At 37.6% G+C, this 25,239-nt stretch overlaps 1 pseudogene across 1 annotated transcript; it reads right to left on the bottom strand.

Moving 5' to 3' along the window:
* Positions 1-17,052: 17,052 nt before the first annotated feature.
* LOC149839139 (uncharacterized) lies at positions 17,053-24,770 on the bottom strand (annotated as a pseudogene). Its single transcript, XR_016431310.1, has 13 exons — positions 24,210-24,770; positions 23,282-23,465; positions 23,006-23,074; positions 22,828-22,926; positions 22,099-22,178; positions 21,167-22,007; positions 20,051-20,746; positions 18,518-18,602; positions 18,391-18,442; positions 18,251-18,300; positions 18,110-18,157; positions 17,527-17,720; positions 17,053-17,428 (listed from the first exon to the last, which is right to left on the bottom strand). The product of XR_016431310.1 is annotated as an uncharacterized LOC149839139 (transcript).
* Between the last annotated feature and the right edge of the window lie 469 nt (positions 24,771-25,239).

Here is a 25,239-nt window from a genome sequence, read left to right as displayed (position 1 = left end):
TTTTTACCTTTATCTATCCTTAGGAGGTATCATCCTATCCCCTTGTTTACTTCTCACTATAATCGGATTCCATAATAGTGTGTCGCTTGCGGTGAATGTCCTTCACTCTTACTCACTTCTCACTATGACCAGGTTTTGCCATAACGCTGCGCTTGCAGAGATCACCTTTGCTCATTTCTCACTATGATCGAGTTTTGTCGTAGCGCATCATTTGCAGAGTTCGCCTTACACCCTTGCCAATTTCTCACTATAACTGGGCTCCTTCCTAGAGCATTGCTTGAGGTGAATGATTTACACCCTTGCTTACTTCTCACTACGATCTGGTTTCACCATAGCATGTTGCCTGCATGAAAAGCACTAACATAAATCGGAATTATCTAAGGATTCATATTCATAGAATGTGGCTACAGTTTCACAACCGGTTCCCACTGACTAGGGATGGCATTGGACCGGGGCGGGAGCAGGGGACAAGGTTTTCACCCCTGCCCCGTCTCAAAATTTTGCCCTCCATCCCCGCCTCCATCTTCGCACAGGTCATGATTTTAACCTCCATCTCCATTTTTGCCCTTCATCCCCGCCCCGTTTCCCCTCAGTTCACTGTCATTCTTAAAAAGTATTTTAGCATTTTACTAACCGGGATCGGGGGCGGGGCGGGGCGGGAGAAAGCATAAGTCCATCCCCACACGGGTTTTGATTTTAACCTCCATCCCTGGTCCAAACTGGTTGAGGCAGGGGGGGACCCTGCCATCCCTACCACTGACCCCAACTCTCCTCCAGGTTTGGAATTGACTAATGATTGGATTAAATAAGTACAACAATGTTTTTGTCTCGTTTAATAGATAATACTAACAAAAAAAAAAAAAAATCAACAGTGGAATTGAACGGTGAACACCACCACCTAAAACAAAACAAAAAAGAAAAATGACAGGAGCTAAGCGCAAGGTCAAAAACAGGAAGCAACCTTCCATTAAGAGCGTCAATGCTGCTGCAAATTTGGGGGCTTCTTGGGCTTGTGGTGGTGCACAAGAATGGGACGCAGCAGCTTCTTCACAGCCTTAGAGAAACCCCACCTTATTGGTCGAGCAGCTTCTGGGAGGGATACTGAGTGCAGGCACGATGATGGCTGGGGTGGTGTGACCAAGAACCGAGCTGGGTTCGGCGTGGAGTAGCTCCTCCCCATTATGGCTCGGTTCAGTTGGACTTCGAAGGAGATTCGTTCGAACCGATCGAACAGAGAGCTTTCACCGTCACTAAATGTCACTACAAAACGTTTCTTTGCTGGCTCTTCCACACCAAGAAGAGAAGCAAAAGAATTCTTTCTTGCATTTGGATGCATTCTCTCTCTCTACACCAACAAGAGGAAAATTCTTTCAGCGAAAGTTTGAACTCTCTCTCTCTCTAAATTCTTTCAGCAAAAGTTTGAACTCTCTCTCTCTCTCTCTCTGAATCTCGATGGTGATCCAATCCTAATTCGAGAAGCCCGTCTCATTAAAGTTACTAAAACAGCCTTTCCTTTGTGCAAGCTCTCTCTCTCTCTCTCATGTATGGGATTCTGGCTCATTTAAAGGGACAATTCTGTCATCGCATATTAGTCAAAGGCAATCTCATAGATCTCATTTCTCTATAAAGGGACAATAACTACCAACAAGACTCTACAGCATCCCTTTCCTCTACAGGACTCATTTTCGTCTGTGCTGTCTCCATTTTGGGGAATGTTGAAATTAAAACTGGTTATTATTCAAACCGGGTAGTTGGGGAAATTTGAAAAATGAGGTGTGACCAATCCTTTGTTTGGATTTTAAGAGGGAATCAAACCTTTGCTTCCCCCAAGGTTAATGCATCTGCTATTTTGAGCTCCTTTGTTTGGATTTTAGGAGGGAATCAAGCCTTTGCTTCACCTCAGGGCTTTAGATTTTAGGAGGGAATCAAGCCTTTGCTTCGCCCAGGGTCAAGGCATCTGCTATTTTGAGCTTTGGCTTTCATCCCCACTTTATTCATCCAAGCAGTGTTTAATTATACTTTACTGCTGATAATTAAGCTTGAATTTAACAAGGATCAGTTGAACATAGTGTGGCTTTAGTTGTTGCACAATTGGTTGGTTAGGAATGGGGGATCCCAGTTGGCTGAAGCAACCAATTGTGCTCAGTTTTACTTGAAAGTGACACATCCCAGTCCAGATTGAGCCAAGCGGTTCAATCAGGCATCTGGCTAAATAGTTTTGGATCCGATCCAATTGAATGTGAGCATTATCATAAATAAAATGCCAACTCTCAAGGCTAGGGTTCAAAACAGTGCAAGTCATGCAAAGACAGTTGATTTGTCTACTACACGAGTGTCATCTTTCGAATCTTTTACTTTTCAAACTAGAAACCATGCGAACTTGATGAAACAGGAAAAAAATAATTAAAATTTTACTTTCTACTTGATGCAGTGATCCAATCTGCCATTAATATCATTGAGTTTGCTAAAGTATACATACATTCAGCTGGTGGAAGATCCTCATCAGCTCTTCAAAATTTAAGATTGATTTGATGGTGATTGTAATATCGTGCATTTTTATATTTAGTTAAACTTTAAGATTTCTGAAATTTGGTTGTGTTGTAAAAATATAAGAAGAATCCTTGATGTTAGGAGGTGATAATTGAGTCTGGGTGTGGCCTAGGTGTCGTTGACAACACAAAAATGATTCAATTAAAAGGTGATAAAAAATTTTATTTTCAACCTTTGAAATCAAGCGAAATCCAAGCAAAATTTAGGTTAAATTCAGGCAAATTTCATAGGCAAAATTTGAATTATATATTGTTAAATGCGCCTCAAAAATCTAAGTTCAACAGTATTTTACTTTTTTGAATTCGGGCTACAATTGGCTCGAAAATCGCATTTTTTCAAAAAAAAAAAGCATGTTTCGATGGCACAAGTCTAGATTGGATCAGACCAGACCGAATCTGATTCATATGATCCAAATTAATATCGATCTGAACTCACTCCAAGACTCATATTAATTAAGATCCAATTCAGCATAGGATCCAAATAAATTTTAGATATGGATTTAAATTTTGAATCCGGATCCAGATCCAACAAATTAAAAACTTTAAATTTAATATGTAAGTTTAAATTAAAGGATTCTTAAAGTTAAAAAGACTTTCAGAGGAATAAAGCACCCTCTAGAAGTTTTTGAATATTTATTTATTAATAAATAATTAAATTAATATTAAATATTATTTAATTCTAAATTTTTAAGTTGCTTAATGGTGGGGACTCTAAAAGATTCCATAATGGCCAAGAGGGAAAAATAAAATGGTAAGTGAATAAAGAAAGTAAAAGAAAAAGAGACAGAGTTTAAAAAGTCAAAATTTGAAATTCTAATAGATTTAGAAAAGAGGTGTTGGAGATGGACTCCCATATGGAAAGTCCTATCTCCTGCCCTCTTTAGAAGAGGCTAAAAAGAGGGGGGGGGGGGGGGGGGGGGCGTCACCCATTAGAGCCCCTATATTAACTCAAAAAAAAAAAGGAGAGGGGAAGAAAGAAAGATGAGGAAAAAAAAAGAAAGAAAGAAAGGAAAACAGTGTGAGAGAGAAGAAGCCTTCTTCTTCTCTGAATATTAAAAAAAAATTCTGATCATTTTTCAAGCTTCAAAAAAGGTACGAGACTCGAATGGAAAGAAGTAGTGTAAGTAAATTCGATGTAATGTTTTTGGATGGAAAAGGAAAAGAACGAGTGAGTGAGAATCTAATTTAGCCTATATATATGTATATTGATATGTACATATATACGTTTCTTTCTCTACCGATATGCATATATATATATATATATATATATATATATATATATATATATATATATATGAAAAGAGAAAAAAAATCAGAATGGATTTGAACAGGCAATTCGAAATTTTGTGCACCTAGTGGAATCGGTTCCACTGTTCAAAGGAACATATCTATCCTACTTTGCGTGTGGACAAATCTGGCGAGTTTCATGGAGTGCGCAGAACTGATCTAGATCTACTGAAATACTTCTTCTATGCAAATCAGACAAGATTGTGCTCAAGTACAATCGACTTGAATGTGTTTTGTCATGTGGGAAAACCCTTATGCTGAATTTCACCTGCAAGTAGCCATAAGTACAATAACAGAATATGTATAGTGTTTTTTATTTCCTTGAGAGAATAACCAAGCAAAATTTTGGATTGGATTGTTTGTTCATACTTATTTTTTTTCTATAGTTTAGGTATTATGGTCACATTGAAATTATGTAAGTCCTAATAGGAACTTGAACTGACCTGAGTTTGGTAAAAAATTTCATAACCAGCCCTTGATTCTCTATGCCATATATATATATATATATATATATATATATATATATATATATATATATATATATATATATATATATATATATATATATATATCAGACCTTAAGTATGATATAGTCCATCACTATCAGCACACCCTGACCCTGTAAGGTTTGGTATTGGCTGGATCTGGATCTGGATCAGATCTGACCAAGTGACAGTCGTACTCATACATTAGCACAGGCTTATATGACCCATGCTTTGGAAATATGTTTGTTAGACACATTTGATTGAACAAAGCCTAAAGATGTAAGGCCTAGCCCACCTGCAATCAACTAGGCACTTTCTAAAGCTGTTGAGCCCAACCAACTGCAATCGGCTGGGCAAATTCATAAACTAATAGGCCCAACCGACTGTACTCGTCTATGCAATTGTCAAAAAAAAAAAAAAAGGATTGAATCAATTTGACAAAGTCCTAGCCGACCCACCCAATCGATTGGGCAGACTTATCAGTTGCTCAGTCCCAGCCGACTGAGTAAGTTGGGCCGAGCCACATTCAAAAAGAAAAAAAGAAAAAAAGAGAATTGTCGAATGGCCAAATTCATCAAAAATATATATAAGAGAGCAAACTAGACAAGGTTGAATGATGTTCATACCCAGTTGATTGGTTTGGTTGGGCTGAATTACTACCATATAACACAAAAAAAAAGTTGTATGAGCAAACATGTCGGTTGTTCGGGCCCAGCTTACCCATGTTCTGTTGGGCAGATATACATCCTGTCAGCCCAATCGAACTCGATTCGGCTGAGCAGACTTTAAAAAAATAAATAAACATGTAAAAACTTGGGCTTTTGGTTAAACCCAACCGACTACAGTCAGCTGGGCAAAACCTTTTGATAACGTGCCCAACCGACTACCTCAGTTGGACCGATTTAGAAAGAAAGGAGAACCCAGCCGACTATCTCGGCTAGGCAAAATAAAAAAGAGAATATGGGTTGAAATCAATAGAAATATATATATATATATATATATATATATATATATATATATATATATATACAAAAAGATGAACTTGACAGATTTTAAAAGAATCATAAATATGTAGGTTAAATGTCCACAAGTTTCCCCAGTTGAATGTACATGCGCCTGACCAGATTCACATGTTATGTGTGTCTAGTTTTACAAGTTCATATATGTCCAGACTTACATGCCTTGGAATATGACAAGTTATATATATTCAGATTCACGTACATGTTTAGAGATTACATATATGTTTATGATTAAATATGTCAGTGCTCGTGATTATGTTCAGAATTATATATGTCTAATGCACATAGTTGTCCAGATTTTCATATGTAAAATGCCCATGTTATTTTCAGATTTACTTGTGTTAAAAGTTCAGCTTTTATGCATGTGAATGTAAAGACTTGTGCGTGTGTTTTATGTAGAATTGCATGTATGTTCTTATTCAGCTTTTGCATGCTTATAAATGGATTGTTATGCACTCTAGCATATAAGCATTGAACTATTCATATGAGACTACCAATGTTGTCCTGTGTATGGACAACATGGTTTGGACTTGGGGTTTATGTGTTGTACCCCGAATTTGCCTGAGGTGGCATAAAGAATTGTTGGTTATGCATGCCTATGCCATTTAATGTGTTGTTATATACTTAGGCATGTAGAAAACACGTGCAAATCTTGAAATTTATGTTTTTGTTGCACTAGCATGATTAAATGCATATTTGCATATTATACATAAAATGAATCATGAAAATAAAGATGTAATTTGCAATCATGTGATCATATGCATATGTAGAATTGTTATACACGTACATTATAATTATAATTATATGAATGTGCATTTGTGAGCATGATGAATGACTTGATGTGTGCATGCTCATTGTGGTTTTTGTATATGGTGCATCGGTAGTCGAAAGTGAACCATTGTAGGCCGTATGGGCCACGAACCGGGGGTGGTCTACATTTTATTATATGCATCGCAAAAATCAATTTGATATTGATTTAATCTCTGAATTAATTGCATTGTTCATATTATAATGGGGTGTGGTCCCGAGCTGTGTTTTGCATACTGATTTGCAAAATATATTTTGGTATTGTGTTTTGCATGTTGAATTGCAAAACAAATGTTAAGAAATAAATCATTCTTTAATAAAAAGATAAAAAGAGAAAATAGTATAATTAATATTTTTTTTCTTGATATTGCTTTCACAGTATGAGAATAGTAGATTATGATTTTGGGGAACTGTGAGGATACTAAAACTTCGTGTGTGATTGTGCCCCTGAACCCAACTAGATGGTTCACTTCTCGAACATGGTTTTAAGAAGATTCTGTCACTTTCCATCCAAAAACATTACATCGAATTTACTTACGCTACTTCTTTCCATTTGAGTCTCGTACCTTTTTTGAAGCTTGAAAATTGATAATTTTTTTTTTGGATATTCAGAGAAGAAGAAGGCTTCTTCTCTTTCACACGGTTTTCCTTTCTTACTTTCTCTTTCTTTTTCCTCTTCTTTCTTTCCCTCTCCTTTTTTTTTGAGTTAATATAGGGGCTCTCACATGGTTTTAAGAAGATTCGGTCACTTTGCCTAGATGGGGGGCGTCACCCCTTAGAGCCCCTATATTAACTAAAAAAAATAAGGAGAGAGAAAGAAAGAGGAGGAAAAAAAAAGAGAAAGAAAGAAAAAAAACCGTGTGAGAGAGAAGAAGCCTTCTTCTTCTCTGAATATTCAAAAAAAAAATTTGATCATTTTTTAAGCTTCAAAAAAGGTACGAGACTCGAATAGAAAGAAGTAGTGTAAGTAAATTCGATGTAATGTTTTTGGATGCAAAAGGAAAAGAACGAGTGAATGAGAATCTAATTTAGCCTAATATATATATATATATGAAAAGAGGAAAAAAATCAGAATGGATTTGTACAAACAATTTGAAATTTTGTGCACCTAGTGGAATCGGTCTCACAGTTCAAAGGAACATATCTGTCCTACTTTGCGTGTGGATAGATCTAGCGAGTTTCATGGAGTGCGTAGATCTGGTCCAGATGTACTGAAATACTTCTTCTATGCAAATCAGAACAAATTGTGCTCAAGTACAATCGACTTGAATGTGTTTTGTCAGGTGGGAAAACCCTTATGCTGAATTTCCCCAGCAAGTAGTCATGAGTACAATAATAGAATATGTATAGTTTTTTTTATTTCCTTGAGAGAATAGCCAAGCAAAATTTTGGACTGGATTGTTTGTTCATACTTATTTTTTTTATACAGTTTAAGTATTATGGTCACATTGAAATTATGTAAGTCCTAATAGGAACTTAAACTCGCCCTAGTTTGGTAGAAAATTTCATAACCAGCCCTTGATTCTCTATGCTATATATATATATATATATATATATATATATATATATATATATATATATATATATATATATATATATATCAAACCTTAAGTATGATATAGTCCATCACAATCAGCACACCTTGACCCTGTCAGGTTTGGTACTGGCTGGATCTAGATCAAATCTGACCAGCTGACAGTCGTAATCATACATTAGCACAAGCTTATATGACCCATGCTTTGTAAATATGTTTGTTAGACCCATCCGATTGAAAAAAGCCTAAAGATGTTAGGCCTAGCAAACCTGCAATCAGCTAGGCACTTTCTAAAGCTGTTGAGCCTAACCAACTGCAGTCGGCTGGGCAGATTCATAAACTAATACGCTCAGCCGATTGTAATCGGCTAGGCAATTGTCAAAAAAAAGAAAAAATAAGGACTGAATCGATATGGCAAAGTCCTAGCCGACCCACCCAATCGATTGCGCAAACTTATCAGTTGCTCAGTCCCAGCCGACTGAGTAAGTTGGGTCGAGCCACATTCAAAAAGAAAAAAAGAAAAAAAGAAAAAAAGAGAATTGTCGAATGACCAAATTCATCAAAAAAATATATAAGATAGCAAACTGGACAAGGTTTAATGATGTTCATACCCAGCCGACTGGTTTGGTTGGACTGAAGTACTACCATATAACACAAAAAAAAGTTGTATGGGCGGACCTGTCGGCTATTCGGGCTCAGCTGACCCGTGTTCGGCTGGGCAGATATATATCCTGTCAGCCCAGTCGAACTCGGTTCGGCTGAGAATACTTTAAAAAAATAAATAAACATGTAAAAACTTGGCCTTTTGGTTAAACCCAACCGACTACAGTCGGCTGGGCAAAACCTTATGATAACGTGTCCATCTGACTACCTCAGTTGGACCGATTTAGAAAGAAAGGAGAATCCAGCCGACTATCTTGGGTAGGCAGAATAAAAAAGAGAATATGGGTTGAAATCAATAGAAAAATAAATAAATAAATAAATATATATATATATACAAAAAGATGAACTGGACAGATTTTAAAAGAATCATAAATATGTAGGTTAAATGTCCACAAGTTTCCCCAGTTGAATGTACATGCTCCTAACCAGATTCACATGTTATGTGTGTCTAGCTTTACAAGTTCATATATGTCCAGACTTATATGCCTTGGAATATGACCAGTTATATATATTCAGATTCACGTACGTGTTTGGAGATTACATATACGTTTAGGATTACATATGTTAGTGCTCGTGATTATGTTTAGAATTATATATGTCAAATGCACATAGTTGTCCAGATTCTCATATGTAAAATGCCCATGTTATTTTCAGATTTACTTCTTTAAAAGTTCAACTTTTATGCATGTGAATGTAAAGACTTGTGTGTGTGTTTTATGTAGAATTGCATGTATGTTCTTATTCAGCTTTCGCATGCTTATAAATGGATTATTATGCACAGTAGCATATAAGCATTGAACTATTCATATGAGACCACCAATGTTGTCCTATGTATGGACAACATGGTTTGGACTTGGGGTTTATGTGTTGTACCCCGAATTTGCCCAAGGTGGCACACAAGATTATTGGTTATGCATGCATATGCCATATACTGTGTTGTTATATACTTAGGCATGTAGAAAACACATGCAAATCTTGAAATTTATGTTGTCGTTGCACTAGCATGATTAAATGTATATTTGTATATTATACATAAAATGAATCATGAAAATAAAGATGTAATTTTCAATCATGTGATCATATGCATACGTAGAATTGTTATATGTTAAAATGTATACTCAAAAACATTATTGTAAGTATAAATATATATACTTATATACCTAGAGATACGTATACATATGTTATATGTATACATATCTCTATATATAAGTATATATATTTATACATTTTTCCCATTTTTACCCGAAAAGGGTATTTTAGTCCTTTTACACTTTTGCGCATATTCCATTTGGAATATGTTGTAACTTTTTCTTTATTTTTTAATTTCTTTTATTTTTAATTTTTTCCTTTTTGCTTTTTCAAAAAGGTGCCTTGGGGGTCTCCCCAATAGAGTCGTTGGGGAGCCCCCAACGGTCACAATTGTGACCGTTGGGAGCTCCCCAACGACTCCTTTGGGGAGCCCCCAAGCACCTCCCACTTCTTGTATAAATAGGGGTGTTCCCCCTTGTATATTGTTAAGCTTGAGAGTCTCAAGCATTCGGTTCCTTCTATAAAATACATGCCATTGTGCATGTTTATTATTTTTACGCTTTTGCGTATTTGTTCAAGTATTGTGAGAGTGCCTTCGTGCACATCCTTTTTTCATATTCTTTGTGCTCGTATGTGTATTGTCTTTTCATAGACAATTTTACATGGTATCAAAGCGAGGTTGATTATTGAAGATCGTGGGATTCTCCTTTTTTCGAGTGCCTCGAAAAACGTGCCTTTCGATTCTTGGAGATTGAAGTGGTGGATCTTTCTTCTCAAATATTTTAGAAGGATCTTGTGCAAATTTGGTGTTGGAAATTTTGTGTTGGTACGCTTTTTTCTCTATCTCTCTTCTCTCTAATGTGTGAAAAAGAGTCCCATTTTGCTCTTGGTTTCAAATTAAATGGGTCCAACTATCATGTTTGGGCCGGAAATATGGAAGCTCATATAAAAGGGAAAGGCCTATGGGGATATGTTCTTGGCACTATTCCGGAACAGGAACCCAAGATTACCATAGTTAAAGAAGGCGAAATCAAGATTCTTGAGGGAGAAGAAAGAACCAAAGCTCTTGAAGAATACTCCAAGAAACACGATGAATGGGAAATGAAGAATTTCAAGATTCTCTCTTGGTTTTTCTCATCCGTAGAAACCAAGATTAATGCCAACATTATTAAATTCAAAAAGGCATCGAAAGCTTGGCATTATCTTGAAAAAATGTACACCTCAAGGGATATCTCTCACAAGTATTACCTTCAAAAGAAGGTTATCTCTCTCTCCCAAGGTGAAATGACGATTAGGGAATACTTTGCCGATCTTTCCTCTATTTGGGATGAGCTTGCAATGCTTGAACCTAAATGGAGTGGAGAGGCAATTGAGCTCCGTCATAAGCAACTTGAAGAAGATCGGTTCTTCAACTTCTTAAATGGGCTAAGGCCCGAATTTGAGCAAATAAGGTCATCTCTTCTCTCCTCTTTCACTCCCCCTTCTCTTGAAGATGTTCTCACCAAGTTAAGTGGTGAAGAGACTCGTATGAATTTATGTAAACAAGGACCAAATGTTCTTGCGGTCCCTTGTAATATTGAAGAACATAGTGAGGTCAATGCCGTATCAAGACCCGGAAACAATGTAAAAACCTATCGCCCCCCTCATTTTAAATTCCAAAATCAAGGTGAAAATGGTAGTCAAAGAGGAAGAAGGGACTATAGCAAAACTATTTGTCATTTTTGTAAAGAACCGGGACACATCAAACCCGTTTGTCCTAAATGGAAGAGACTTCTAGCTATGGCTACTACTGGGGTACCACCGAAGGATGAGGCATCTTCAAATGGGACCCTTTCTATAAATCAAATAGTGGAAGCCCTTCAACCTCTCCTCAAGGGATCTACCTCCGGTGCGGCCGTATCCACGTCTTCTCCTCCAGGTAAAATCTCTTGGCTTTTGGACTCTGGTGCATCTTTTTATATGTCCCCAAACTTTTTGTCACTTTCCGATTATTTGAAAAATCGTTCCCCATCTTATGTCTCCACTGCTGATGGAACCTCTCTTGAAATTAAAGGAATAGGTAATTTTGAAACTCAAGAGTTTTCTATTCCAAAAATCAGATTTATACCTAAACTTAACTTAAACCTCCTCTCTGTTTCTCAACTCACGGACCATGGCTGTGATATTAAATTCTCTTGTGACAAATGCTTAATACAGGATCGCCAGTCCGGGAAGTTGATTGGGGAAGGCTTTAGAAGAGGAGATCTATACTATATGGAATCTCTTCAAGTTCCAAAAGTTTTGTGTAATGTTGCCCGACATAAAGATATAAATGTATGGCACAAAAGACTTGGTCATCCTAATATCACCAAGTTATCATATTTACATTTTGCAAAACACCTATGTAAAAGCTCTTTTTCTTGTAAAGACTGCATTCTCGGAAAAATGCGCAGCTTACCTTTTGAGCAAAGAACTATGTTCTCTTCCAAAACTTTTGAAATTGTTCACTCAGATGTTTGGGGACCCGCACTTGTGGTTTCAAAAGGAGGTTTTTCTTATTATGTAATATTTGTGGATGACTTTTCTCGTTACTCGTGGATATATTTTCTTAAGTTTAAACATAAAGTGTTTTCATGTTTTAAAAATTTTCACTCAATGATTAAGAATCAATTCAATAGCAACATAAAGATTTTTAGAAGTGACTCTGGGGGAGAATATCTCTCCAATCACTTTAAGGTATACCTTGAGGATTACGGTATTATTCACCAAAGGTCTTGTCCTAAAACACCTCAACAGAATGGGTTGGCTGAAAGGAAACATAGGCACATTATTGAGACCACTAGGACTCTTCTTATATCTCAAAATATTCCTAAAAACTTTTGGGCCGAAGCAGCCCTTGCTTCTGTTTATTTAATAAATCGTCTACCATCTAGGTTATTAGGCAAAATATCTCCTTTTCAGATTCTACATAAGCTTGAACCTGATTATAATAGGTTAAGGGTCTTCGGATGTAAGTGTTTCATACTTACGGATAAGAATGACAAGCTTTCACCCAAGGCTATCCCTTGTGCTTTTCTTGGTTATTCTGAAACTCAAAAAGGGTTTCGTTGTTACGATCTTCGAGAAGATAAGCTATATGTCTCTAGAAATGTAACTTTTTTAGAAAATGAGAGTGGTTTTGAAAAAAATGTTTCTCAACAAGAAAATTTTGATTACTCCTTCTTATTTGACTTGTTATCTAGTAATGATGACATATCCAGTGATGATGATGTATCATTAAACCATGATGAGGAAAATGATGAAGATATTGGTGAACATAATGATCCAGAAAGTAGAGTTCCAAGTGAGCCTATTACCTACTCTCGTAGAAACCAAGACACCTTTAGAAGTGCTATTGATCAATATAGTGAGCTTTCCACTCCTCTTGACCATAGAAGATCTGAAAGAAATAGAAGACCTCCAACCCGCTTTGTATCGTTTGATTCTTTTTCACCCCGATATAGGGCTTGTCTTAGTGCTATTCACTCTTATTTCGAACCAAGAAATTTTGCAGAAGCTAATAAATGTATAGAATGGAAAAATGCCATGCAAAGTGAACTTAACGCTCTTAAAAGGGCAGGAACTTGGGATTTTCAAACTCTACCTATAGGAAAGAAAACTATAGGCTGTCGATGGGTCTTTAAAGTTAAAACTAAGAGTGATGGTTCTTTAGAAAGGTATAAAGCTCGGTTAGTTGCTAAAGGGTATGGGCAAGAATATAGAATTGATTACGAAGAAACCTTTGCCCCTGTAGCTCGGATGGTTACCGTTAGGTGTCTTATTACTATTGCATCTATTAAAAATTGGAACATTTTTCAAATGGATGTTAAAAATGCTTTTTTAAATGGTGATCTTAACGAAGAAGTATATATGGATGCCCCACCAGGCATGATAATTCCTAAGGATAAAGTTCTTCGTCTTCGTAAGGCTCTCTATGGCTTAAAGCAGGCCCCCAAAGCCTGGTATGATAGATTTACCAGTGTAATGTTGGAAAATGGATTTTCATCATGTTATACTGACACTGCTTTGTTTACTAGAAAATCTAATGCAGGGATTGTAATTCTATTACTTTACGTTGATGACATGTTAATAACAGGTGATGATGTTCAAGGAGTCAAGGGTATTAAGTCCGTCTTGACTTCAAAATTTGAGATGTCAGACTTAGGTTTTCTGACATATTTTCTTGGAATTGAGGTTGCCTATTCGCAACGTGGTTATTTTCTATCTCAATCTAAACTTGCCTGCGAGATTATTGATAGGTCAGGTATTTCTGATGACAAAGTATGCGAAACTCCTGAAGTTGTGGGAGCAAAAATGAAGATTGACGACGGTGTGCCTCTAACCGATCCTACCCCTTACAGGCAGTTGGTAGGGTCTTTAATGTATCTTAGCATTACTCGACCCGACTTGTCACATGCTATACACATCGCCAGTCAGTTTCAGCATGCTCCTACAACCATTCATATGAGTGCTGTGCTCCGCATCATCAGATATTTGAAGGGAACGGTAAATAAGGGAGTATTTTTATCCTCTTCCTCTGAATTGAAATTGCTTGCTTATACTGACTCAGATTGGGGAGGTGACCCTAGTAACCGTCACTCCACCACTGGTTTCTGTGTTTTCTTAGGTGAGTCCTTGATCTCGTGGCGATGCAAAAAACAACAAAAGGTCTCCCTGTCATCCACTGAAGCCGAATATAGAGCCATGGCATCTACCACCATGGAAATAGTATGGATTAGAAGCCTCTTGGAAGATATGGGAGTAGTTGTCAAAGAACCAACCAAGCTTTGCTGTGACAATAAAAGTGCAATCTACATTGCCAAGAACCACACATTTCACGAGCGAACAAAGCATATAGAGATGTACTGCCATTATGTCAGGGAAGAATACTTGAAGAAGGTCATTGATCTGCCATACGTGACGTCTGAGTATCAACTTGCGGACTTCTTCACAAAAGCACTTTGTTCGCCTAGATTTCATTTCCTTCTTAACAAACTTGCGGTTATCACACCGTAAGTTTGAGGGGGGGTGTTAAAATGTATACTCAAAAACATTATTGTAAGTATAAATATATATACTTATATACCTAGAGATACGTATACATATGTTATATGTATACGTATCTCTATATATAAGTATATATATTTATACATTTTTCCCATTTTTACCCGAAAAGGGTATTTTAGTCCTTTTACACTTTTGCGCATATTTCATTTGGAATATGTTGTAACTTTTTCTTTATTTTTTAATTTCTTTTATTTTTAATTTTTTGCTTTTTGCTTTTTCAAAAAGGTGCCTTGGGGGTCTCCCCAATAGAGTCGTTGGGGAGCCCCCAACGGTCACAATTGTGACCGTTGGGAGCTCCCCAACGACTCCTTTGGGGAGCCCCCAAGCACCTCCCACTTCTTGTATAAATAGGGGTGTTCCCCCTTGTATATTGTTAAGCTTGAGAGTCTCAAGCATTCGGTTCCTTCTATAAAATACATGCCATTGTGCATGTTTATTATTTTTACGCTTTTGCGTATTTGTTCAAGTGTTGTGAGAGTGCCTTCGTGCACATCCTTTTTTCATATTCTTTGTGCTCGTATGTGTATTGTCTTTTCATAGACAATTTTACATTATACACATACATTCTCATTATAATTATATGAATTTGCATTTGTGAGCATGATGAATGGTTTCATATGTGCATGCTCATTGTGGTTTTTGCATATGGTGCATCAGTGGTCGAAAGCGAACCATTGTAGGCCGTGTGGGCCACAAATCGGGGGTGCTCTACATTTTATTATATACATCGCAAAAAACAATTTGATATTGATTTAATCTCTGAATTAATTGCATTGTTCATATTATAACGAGGTGTGGCCCCGAGCTGTGTTTTGCATACTAATTTGCAAAACATATTTTGGTATTGTGTTTTGCATGTCAAATTGCAAAACGAATGTTAAGAAATAAATCATTCTTTAATAAAAAGAGAAAAAGAGAAAATAGTATAATTAATATTTTTTTTGATATTGCTTTCACAATATGAGAATCTTGGATTACAGTTTTGAGAAACTGTGAGGATACTAAAACTTCGTGTGTGATTGTGCCCCTGAACTCAACTAAGTAGTTCACCACTCGAACATGGTTTTAAGAAGATTCTGTCACTTTGCCTAGAGGTGGTGTGTAAACACAACTCTTGTTATTAGTATACCAAAAAAGCGGCATCAGTGAATGTTGATTTCACTGGTGTCCCGATATTAGATATTGATTTCTAATATTCTGATAGATAGTATTGATTTCTGATATCGGTTGAGAGTTAAGTGTAGAACCCAATAATAAAATAAAAATTATGTGTTAAGCTACAATTGAAAACGTAACTTAAACTTGAGAATTATTGTGCTCGTTTTGAGTATCCACGGGTTTTAATGAAAGTGAAAACTAAAATTGTGTACATTTAATAAGAACATGCATACAAAAGAAAACTCTAATAATAACTTAATAAGTTATTCATGCATGTACATTAATTTCATGCATATTCCTGTTCTTCATTACATCATACATCTTTACTTGTTTTGTTACATGTGATATATTGTTATTGCATGATTATTGTTCTTAAATATAAGAATGGTTATTTGGATTATGAAATAGTTGTAATATATTTTTAAAAAAATATTGCATGAATTTGATTTATACTTTTATCGTCCATTTGAATTGTTAGAGAAATTTGTACGCAGGATCTATGATTCTGACACCATATATTTATTGTTTTTCACATTCTCTGATACCCAGCGATGAGATAGGCTACTGTTGAAAGCTACGAGAATCGCGTGACTACTTGATGACTTACTTTGAAACAGAGTGGCTCTATATTTTGTTTTACTTGTCTTTCATTTACTTATTGTTCCTAAACTTTATTGATGAATGAATAAAGTTATTTTTGTTTGGATAATGGCGATATAAAATCTCTTGTGGTTGTAGATGTGTTATGACTGTAAAGCCCCCGGTCTCTAGGTTTGTTTCTGCAATTGTTTTAAAAAAAATCACTTTTCCACGAGTATGAGTTTGGGTCATTATAGTAATAGCAATAAAAGTTTGCACTCTTAACCAAGAAAACCTTCAAACAATGTTAAAATTGGTTCACTAGGTGAATCTGATTATTAAAAAAAGAAAAACAAAAATTGAATTGAATCCAGCTGAATCAATCAACTTTTTACAATCAGATGAAACATGTCATTATATATATATATATATATATATATATATATATTAACCGCCTAAAAATATTTAAAAAAAAAATGAATTGAATGGGCCTCTTTGAATTGTCTCTGGGGCGATTCCTTCTGAATTGGTGGAGTTAGACCGATTTTAACAACATTGCCTTTGAACAGGCACCCAAAGGAAAACCAATTAGAATTCCTATTAAGAAAATACAATGGAAAGAGAGAATCAGTAAACCAAGTCCAGCTCATACCAGACTTTGAACAACTGACACCGGACTCCAGTGACTGAGTTGGGACCTGGACACAAATCTACCTTGTATCAATTGAATCACTTATTATATTGTTTCAGCATGACAATTGATCTCAAAGAAACTTGAGCTAGAAAGCCCAAGCTTATATTCAAATAGCTAAAAAGGGCAGAATTTCTATGTACAAGTAGATAACATATCCCACCCATTAGAGAAAATGGACTAATTAAATGGCACAACCAGATAACTACCTTCAGAATTCAGATATACAAGGAAATTGAGATTATAAAAATGGCAGTGAACAGAATTATACACAAATCTTGAACTTGATGTGCCAATCTCTTGAAGCTACATCCTCACATTGTTGAAAACCAGGATCCATCAGCACATTCAAGTTCAACAGAACATGCTCCAAGTCGTTGCTATCTAGATTGCTGACATAAAGCCAAGTTGGCCAGCAGACTGAACATGGCACCGAGGCCCAGATGCTGTAGACCCTGAACCACCTCCACAGGTGCTTAATCTGGTTCCTCTTATTGAATTTTTTGTTATAGACAAAAGATGACTATGAACTTGTACACAGCCTGCTAAAACCAATTGAGTAACCAATAACAAACTGCAGTAAGTTACAAATATCCGTGAAAACTTCTTACCTAGCTGCAAATATCAGTGAATTTCTTACCTCTTGATTCCAAATAATCAAACAAGCTGAACGACTGCAGCCACGCGCAGGGATCCACCTTGGAGAAGATCAGGGAGTTCATCAAATAATAAAGCAGTCCGCCAACCCCAACCCTTGGGAGCTTTGGGCAGCAGAGTCCCAGTTTGTTTGAAACTTCCAAACACCATAACTTCTCTTTTTGAAGGACAAATCAGCTTGAAAGAAAAAGTGGCGTACAAATAGCCAAAGTTAATGGTGTTGTATTTCATTCATAAGAAAATGATAGAACATAACAACTGCATTTAAGGAGTTCAGCTTATTTAAAATTACTAATAAAACCCTATAATCAGATGGGTCAACTCATATCCCACTTTCAATTTGATCAAGTGGCAGGAAGAGAACCAACATTCAAATCAGGTCACTCAGACCAATTTATGGACTCAAATGGTTGAACTTGTCTCAGCTTCATGAGTAACATGACTAATCCCATAAGTGATACACAAAGTACCCTGAGTATTTTCATAATTTGAGTAAATGTAACTGTCCGTCAAGACAGGTAATAGAAGGCTATGAACCAGATCAACCCTCTCACAAACTACTTTACCTGATATCGAGCTGTAACCTTTTCCCTAGAATCCACATATAGATGGCCCTGCAAAATGGGGAATATAAAGCGAAAATGTATAGAGAGACAGAAGCAGCAGTAGGAGCTAACTAGTTAGCTACCACAGAAATAAGTGCTAACCTTTCTGAAGGGATCTGATGTTTCTGCCTTGCGTCGATGAAGAAATAATCCTGAAATGCAGAAAGCCTGTTAATATAAAATTAATAACCCCAAAAAACAAAACAAAACAAAACTTGGACTTGAAGGAACTCGTTGCATACCAAGGGTACGGCGTCCTTGAGGGTCTTCATCACTAAATGCCTGAACACTAACCTGTTCCGAAAAACAAGGAGAAGAATTATATCTGTAAGGAAATCGCAGGATATGCAAAACCATGTTATATACTACCTTCCACAATGAACCAGCATAAAATACTTCAGGTGAGTGCTTCACTTGCCCGTCAGCAAGTCTATGGACATCTTCAAATTCCACTCTGCAGAAGATAGTCAACTTGTGATCAGTATCCAAGCACCGAAAATGCCTATTCAAAAAAATAAAATTTATTCACGAAAACTATGGACCCCATGTCAAATGATATGGAAACTAGGGGTGTCAACGGGCCTGGTTTACCCGGATCCAACCCGAACCAATCCCTATAGGGTCTGGGTATGGTAATAAATAAGAAGACCAGATTAAGACCCGGGTCCAGACCTGAAGGTCCGATTAATACATGGATCTGGGTATAGTTTGTGAAATTTTATACCAGACCTGGACCCGACCCAACCCGAGTTCTGATTAAGACCCGCAAATTTTCAATGTAAAAACGATAAAAAATATGGTTTTACCAGGCTTGGTTCATGTAGTTCTTATCGGGTCCAGGTATGGTTTTTCTTATAGTGGACCAGATTAGACCCGGGCCCAGACCCGATACCATACCCAAAAATCTGGTCCAAGTCTGGTTCCACCTGGGTCTGAACCAAACCCGACCCGTTGACAGCCTTAATGGAAACAAGACAAGGTATATTGCTATTTATACAGCCCCATTAAGAATTCTATGTATAGGGACATCATGTAGCGTAAGAATGGAGTATCCATGTGACATAAGGTCCTGCAATGTGATGCCCAATAAAGCAAGTGAACTTTTTTCTAGCATAGTAGCATATTCACAGATTGCCCCTGAATGTACTTGCCTAAAAAACAATAAGGTGTATTGCCTGAGTCAGAATGAAAGAATTATAATTTTCTCATAGCTGGCATTAACAGTGCCATTAGTTCAGTAAGCACATGAAAAATTTTCAAGCCAAAATCAACCCAAGTTTTCTCAGGGTAAATTAATAAAAATGACTGAAGGCGTCCAGCCGGATCCACAATTAAAAGAGGAGATATGTAGTAGAAGATATTTAAATATTCAAAAGATGAGATAATGATTTGAATAACCTGGCTATTACAATTTGCAACCACAAAATTCATTAAAACAATACATTTTCACACAAAAAGAGGGATCATTTGTTTTATTTTCTCTGGTAATATAAATGATTTCTGACAAGCATGCAGTACACTGAAGAATCAAATGACCTGGGAACTTGGGACTCTTGTTAGTAAAAAATGAAGCATAGAGTAGACATGGCTGCAGCAAGAATATCAAGGGCAAAGTTGGAGACCAATTGATTCCTCAGCAATTTATTATGATATTCATACTTCTCAATCCCATGTCAGAGCCCTAAAAAACTAAATCTATTAAATAAACTATAAAGAATAAGGCACCAACAAATTGCCCTGTAACACTAAGGACTTCTGAGAAATTGCAGAAAAAAAACGATCAAAAGATGTATGATCAAATGAATGAATTTCAACTTTCCAGTCATAGCCTATCTAAGACATGTAGAACCGCAAAGGAGGGAAAGTTCTGTATCACAAGCAACAAGATTTTATATAACCTACCCAAATCGAAAAGGAGGGAAATTTCGCAATGGGGTCTTCAGATCCAAAGATATAGAGCAACCATCAGAATTTTCCCAATCGATTCCAGTTGTGTGCTCCTGTGGTTCTAGAATCTGCATAGGAATGCCTGCAGTACATGGCACAACAGCAGCAACTCCAGAAAATCTGCTTTGTAGATCTGGTTCATATACGCGGTCTGATTGTTCTGTGTGAATGGGCATGCCATTGCTCCCCTGGCTAAGCCCAACCAGAGCTGTCAGTCCATCCCCTGATAAATCTCCACCAGTTAGGTCAACTCTAGCATCTTCATCAACAGCAAGCGACTGCTGGCAATTTCTATTACCCAAACCAAAGAACACGAGAAAATACAAAACATGTTGGAGGCCAAGCTGGAGCAGGAACAAAAGTTGTACCTCGTCCTATACCAGCGAGTCCATCCATGGGACCTTGTACATGCACACGTACAGGCCTAAGTAGTCCATTTCCTTCACTTTGAGCATCAGCAAGATATACATCACCCATATTGTGAGGTGTGCTATTTCGAACATGGTCCTGCGGCTCCTGCCTGTAATAGCAAAGGGAGCTAACACCCTGAGAGTACCTACATGACTGCCGACATGTACAAGCCATGCTGCTAAGACTACATATTTTGCAAGTATCAGCACCAATTTCTTGGACTCTTTGACTTAGAAGCACCTGCATGAAAAGCAAATGGATCTTAGCATTTGCATTTCTGTGTTTGATTCTAATTAGTAGCAATCTAGGAGAGCATCTAATGGCAATAATTTTGATGAAAGATGCCTCACTCATAATTCAGACCTCGCAGGTTGATTAGTGATCAAGTGTCTCCACCCATTCAATATATAATGCACTAATCCAATACAGACCACTTACAGTTGGAAGTCATCCCACCTGTATGTGGCCCAGCTAACTTAGCCAGCCGCGCACGCACGCACGCACACACACAAACACGTGCAAGTGAGCGCACATGGTATCACTCTCTTGTCAAACCAATCCCCATTGTCTATCTTGTAGTCACAATGAAGGATGAGTATTTTGGGCAATAGATTCTCCGAATACGGATTTATGAGATGGAGATGGACTCAGATTGCACACCTGAAGCCAGAGGCCATCACAAACAGCCTTGCAAGGAAAACCCAGTTCCTCCAATTGTTTCCTCGCATTAAGAAGCCCCTCAAACGACATGTTACAGTACAGAAGAGACCCCCCCTCGAAAATGCTCATGAATGCATCATAGTCTTCTTCACGTATGCCACAGATCTCCTTGATAGAAGTTTTTATCTGACGTCTTCCTACTATCCGACCACCCCATGAAGGGGCCTGAGATAGACTGCTTTTTCCCCACTCATTGGACATAACCCCATTGCAAGGTGACAATACGGAAGAACAACTCTTTGATTGATCCCTGGAAAACCATACATTGTGATCACCAAGGAAAGCTGCATTATTTTGCTGAGAAGGCTTTTCTGCAGCAGCATCATTTCTGCATGTTCTATTTGGATCCATATTATTCTTGATGTCAATGTAAGTATCACAACTGATGACTGGCTCTGTTCTTGGTGAGTTACTCGAAGCAGGCTCTTCCATCTTGCAAGCATAAGTGGATCCTAGAACCGGTTGTGAACTCAACTCACATTGAAAGTTTACAAGTTTGGGGTCAGTAGCATCAATGCGATAATCCACCATGAAATAATCAGCAAAATCATAGATAATATTATCAGCAATTTTGTTTCCTTCACGTTTTTTTCGCAAGCTGGAGCAGCCCTTTTCGGTTTCCATTAGTTGTTTAGTAGTTTTGCTATCCATCAAGTTCTTTCCCTTCACTACCAATGGATCCATTGCGGAATTTGATCCCATCTGAGGACTTGCTTGCTCAGGGTGTCCAACCATTTGAAAAGCACCTTTGGCTAATAGGGCATAGAGTCCCAATTCAAACCTTCAGGGTTCCCAAAAAAAAATTCATAGTCCTTCACTTGAACGGAACCCAGTCCAGAGTTATGAAATCAAAGTACTAAATTCTGACTTACCTTTTCTCCTCACTAGGCACCCATAATTCATCAGATGTAAGCAGAGCATGCAATGTTTGGGAAGAAAGTTTTGGAAGCACCTATGAACCATGGTCACGTGTCAACTATATGCATGTCAAACATATAAGTCAAAAAAGAAAAAATTCAAAAGATAGCTAATTGTATATCCAAGACTATGTGATTCAAAAATAATTTGAAAACCCAAAAATGTCACCAAAGAAATTCAATGAAAAAAATCAACAGATAAAAGTGCCTTATACCCAACAGACCAACCATTGGTGATTGGACATCTATAAAAAGGTATCCACCTGATTGTGGCAAGAACTGTATTTTGTATTTTTGTTGGCATTGACTTCAAAACATCATATTATACTACATATGAAGAAAACATGATGAGCAAGTGAAGCTGTCACTAAAAACTTTTAAAAGAATCAGATTTGGTTCAGACCAGGCTATATTCTAATCCGGTTCAGCTGAGGTTGGATCCAGAATGATTCTGTGGTATGGTTATCCATGATACCATTCTTGTTCATAACAGGTACTGTCTAAGACTCTAAGCACTCAAAACTCAGGCTTGCAATGACTCAAATTCTTACAAACCCTCATATAACAGCTAGGAACTTGAGGTGATTTCAACTATTAAACAATGAACCAGGGTGAGAATCAAATAAGCAAAAAAAGAGATCCTTGAAGCATCACATTCAGGATTATAAAGTGTTTATGCCAAACCTCTCTTAACTCCTCACTGCCACTTTGACAAAGGTAGCCCCAACAAGCATTTCTAACACGTTCCCCATGAATACCATAATCTTGACTTTCTGCAAAAACCTGAAATATAACAGAGAGCGGTTGGAGACCTACAGAGCAAAAACTCATATTGCACAGTGACCAAGCAAGTGGTGCCGACCTGGTAGGACAAAAAGTTTGTTGTCCACAGTTCAGATATGATAAAGTCTGTGCAAATAGCACATAGGTCCTGCACATATAAGTCGAGACAAAAGGTTAACATACAAAGTTCCTTCATGAACACAAATCTCTTATGTGATTGTTCAACACAAGTTCTTGCAGCAAAGTAAATACTAAAATGGACTAATCCTAAGGTCAACTTATAGCAAAAATAAATCCAAAAACACAAAAGGTCCACGTAAAGAACAGTAACAGCAAAATTTGATGAGAAGTTCACCTGCAGGTCAAGAAATGATGCAGCTGCAAGAACACGAAAAGCATTACTATCATTAAGCTTTGGATGATGGCCATAGAGGTAAGCCAAGGCCATGGCCACAGCTTCAGCATTGACATTGTCATCATCAATCTGCAGTGTTACCACAGGTGCATTTGCCTCTTTCCAGGGACCATGAAGCATGTTCCTGCCACTCAAGTTTCACAGCAATCAACATCAATATAACATTAATTAAATTAACCACTAACTAACCACCTTGAGTTAACCAAAAACATCCTCAAGTGCAAATGCACAACTATAGATTCAGCACACAAGCAGAAGAACATTGATTTTCAGTAGCAAACAGTGTGTGGTGAAGAGGCATCTGAAGAAATGAAGGCGGAGATCTTAAACAGTTAGGACCTAGAAAATGCATAGAGCAGAGCTATCATTCTTATTATGAGGATCATTAGACAAAGTTACATACCCAAGCAATTGAAAACACAAAGAAAAAAATAAAACAAGGGAACCTGTAAGGCAGTAACCACTATATAGTATATACAATGACACGAAATATGTGATAATTGATCAAGAATTGTACCATTTCCTCCTGCTATACCCATAAAAAAAGAAAAAAAGAATATTACTTAAATTTCTCAACTCAACGTGTTCTAAGCGACAACCAACTTATGAAGTAATGAAGATAGTTTCCATGACATTCTCCCCTAAAAATTGGAGACCAAAACTTAAAAAACATAAGTGAGTGACACCCATAAAAAACAGCGATAAATATTTTTGTGGGTATCCCCTCAAACAAGAAACCCACAATAAAATTGCAATTCGCAGCATAAACACATTATGAATTCGAGAAGAAATGAGCGGAAGAGTGAAGAATCAATGAAAATAATCACAAAATTACAGAGAAACGGGGAAAATCCATGATGGGTAATGCCTGAAGTAGGAGCTACGAGAGAGGATGAGGCGGTGGAGGCGGTACGTGGACCCCATGGTCTGAAGGACGATGTCAGAGAACGCTCCGGAGTTGAAACCCTCCACCTGGATGTGGTCGCAGAGGGAGGTGAGGTTGCAGTCGAAGGCCCGCAGCTCCCCGCTGCTCCGATCGTTATCGGGTGGGAGGGTAGAGTTGGTGGTGGTCGCCATCTTCAGATTGTTGAAGGATCGGTGCGGGCTGAATTGCCCATCCATCCTTCCTCTGTCAATTCTCTCTCTCCCGAACTCCTCCTCTCTTCTCTTACTCACAAGGAATCGCAGAGCAGAAGTAGGACACCCATTAAAGGAACGTGGATGAAAAGCACCATATACCAGGAGCGAGAGAGAGACTTAGGAATCACAGGGCAGAAGTAGGAGGAAAACACCCACTAAAGGAAGGTGGGAAAAGAGCACCATTTAGGAGAGAGAGAGAGCGAGAGAGCGAGAGCGAGAGAGAGAGAGAGAGAGAGAGAGAGAGAGAGAGATCCTTAGGAATCACAGGACAAAAAGTAGGAAGACATCCATTAAAGGAAGGTGGGTGAATAGCACCATATACCAGAAGAGAGAGAGAGGAATCACAGGCCACAAGTAGGATACACCAATTAGTGGGTGAAGAGCACCATCTGCCAGAAGAGAGAGAGAGAGAGAGAGAGGTGGGGGTTGCTTGGTCTGCTTGGCACCAAATTGCTTTGTAGGAACCACTGGTTCGGTTGGTTCATTTGTCAAGAAAAAAAACGATAATCAGCCAAACAGACATTCTATTCATGGACTACCATGAGCCCCGCAGACCTATAATTAGAGTCCTTGGCATGGCTGGGCTTGCCCTTGGGGTCACCTCAGACCATGTTTTGTAAGAAGAGCCCTTGGAGGATATAGCTCATCCATTGGTGACCTACTTGGAGGAAAAAGCTTTTTCATAATTCATATCATGGAATTATTGGAGCATCCAAGGCACCACATGCCTGTCTGTTCTGGGAATAGGGATGTCAATG

Source organism: Nuphar pumila, chromosome 4 (assembly GCF_984573655.1).
Source record: "Nuphar pumila chromosome 4, dmNupPumi1.hap1.1, whole genome shotgun sequence".
NCBI classification, from domain to species: domain Eukaryota; kingdom Viridiplantae; phylum Streptophyta; class Magnoliopsida; order Nymphaeales; family Nymphaeaceae; genus Nuphar; species Nuphar pumila.
The sequence above is the reverse complement of the archived record's forward strand: the minus strand, read 5'-3'. Positions and strand labels throughout refer to the sequence as shown.